The following is a 2,166-nucleotide window of genomic DNA, read 5'->3' on the forward strand; positions in this document are numbered from 1 at the left end:
AGGAGGAGAAACTGACCTGGCTGGTTTGGTAAGAGGTCCAAGGAACACAGTGTCCTTTGGACGTTGACAGCCGCTGGAAGATGTCTGTTCTAGTTCTAGTTGGTCAGGCCGACCCTCTCCGGCCAGCTGACCTGTGGCAAGCAGAAATGGTCAACATAATGGAAAGCCCATTCCATCCTTGACAGTGAGATGTGCTGATGTGGGAGATGAGAGAGATTTTAATCTACTGATAAAAGAGGAAAAGATGTCCGGAATGAAAAGTAATATGAATGAGGCAGGTTACAAAACAGTATGTACTGTGGTATCATATTTACATATTTTCACAAATATAAATGATTATATAAAAATAATCTGGAATAATAGTTACAAACTGTTAATAGAACTAGGATTGAAAATGGCAAAGAGTGCTTTGCAGACGCTGCCGCCGAGGAAAGTCCTGTACTACTAGCCATGGTCAACCCTACCGTGTTCTTCGACATTGCCGTTGACGGCGAGCCCTTGGGCCGCGTCTCCTTCGAGCTGTTTGCAGACAAGGTTCCAAAGACAGCAGAAAATTTTCATGCTCTGAGCACTGGAGAGAAAGGATTTGGTTATAAGGGTTCCTGCTTTCACAGAATTATTCCAGGGTTTATGTGTTAGGGTGGTGACTTCACACGCCATAATGGCACTGGTGGCAAGTCCATCTATGGGGAGAAATTTGAAGATGAGAACTTCATCCTAAAGCATACAGGTCCTGGCATCTTGTCCATGGCAAATGCTGGACCCAACACAAATGGTTCCCAGTTTTTCATCTGCACTGCCAAGACTGAGTGGTTGGATGGCAAGCATGTGGTCTTTGGCAAAGTGAAAGAAGGCATGAATATTGTGGAGGCCATGGAGCGCTTTGGGTCCAGGAATGACAAGACCAGCAAGAAGATCACCATTGCTGACTGTGGACAACTCGAATAAGTTTGACTTGTGTTTTATCTTAACCACCAGACCATTCCTTCTGTAGCTCAGGAGAGCACCCCTCCACCCCATTTGCTCGCAGTATCCTAGAATCTTTGTGCTCTCGCTGCAGTTCCCTTTGAGTTCCATGTTTTCCTTGTTCTCTCCCATGCATAGCTGGATTGCAGAGTTAAGTTTATGATTATGAAATAAAAACTAAGTAACAACAACAACAAAAAAAAGAAAATGGCAAAGAGGAGATTTTTAAAATTTTGTATGCTTTTATATTCTTTGAGTTTTTTCTAAATATAATGCATTACTTTCCCCTACCCCTAAAATCTTTTTTGGTACTTATTATATTATTTTTTTTAAAGTTAGCTTCATTTAAGTAACAGTTACATACAGTACAATCACCCTATTAAAAGTCTATGGTGGGCCCAGTGCAATGGCTCACGCCTGTAATCTCAGCACTTTAGGAGGCCGAGGTGGGTGGATCATGAGGTCAGGAGTTCAAGACCAGCCTGACCAACATGGTGAAACCCCATCTCTACTAAAAATACAAAAATTAGTCAGATGTGGTGGCACACACCTGTAATCTCAGCTACTCAGGAAGCTGAGGCAGGAGAATTGCTTGAACCCGGGAGGTGGAGGTTGCAGTGAGCCAAGATCATGCCATTGCACTCCAGTCTGGGCGACAGAGCGAGACTCCATCTCAAAAAAAAAAAAAAGTCTATGGTGCTGGGCACAGTGGCTCATGCCTGTAATCTCAGCACTTTAGGAGGCCAAGGCAAGACAATCCCTTAAGCCCTGGAGTTTAAGTCCAGCTTGGACAACATAGTAAGACCCTGTCTCTAAAAAAATTTTTTAAAGTTAACCATGTGTGGTGGCATGTGCCTGTAGCCTCAGCTACTTGGGAGGCTGAGGTGGGAGGATCACTTGAGCCCAGGAGATTGAGGCTGCAGTGAGCTATGATTGTGCTACCACACTCCAGCCTATACAACAGAGTAAGACCGTGTCTCAAAAAAAAAAAAAAAAAAAAAAAAAAAAGTCTAGGGTTAGATGAGTTTTGAGAAATGTACAGTCATGTAACCACCACCTCAATCAAGATATAGAACACTTCCAGGTCAGGCATGGTGGATCATGCCTGTAATCCCAGCACTTTGGGAGGCTGAGGCAGACAGATCACCTGAAATCATGAGTTCAAGACGAGCCCGGCCAATATGGTGAAAACCTGTCTCT

At 43.8% G+C, this 2,166-nt stretch overlaps 1 pseudogene across 1 annotated transcript; it reads left to right on the forward strand.

The window, feature by feature from the left end:
• Positions 1–419: 419 nt before the first annotated feature.
• Positions 420–1,136, forward strand: LOC112628912 (annotated as a pseudogene). The gene has a single exon (XR_003120501.1). The product of XR_003120501.1 is annotated as a peptidyl-prolyl cis-trans isomerase A pseudogene (transcript).
• The last annotated feature ends 1,030 nt before the right edge of the window (positions 1,137–2,166 follow it).

Source organism: Theropithecus gelada, chromosome 7b, assembly GCF_003255815.1.
Source record: "Theropithecus gelada isolate Dixy chromosome 7b, Tgel_1.0, whole genome shotgun sequence".
Taxonomy (NCBI): Eukaryota; Metazoa; Chordata; class Mammalia; order Primates; family Cercopithecidae; genus Theropithecus; species Theropithecus gelada.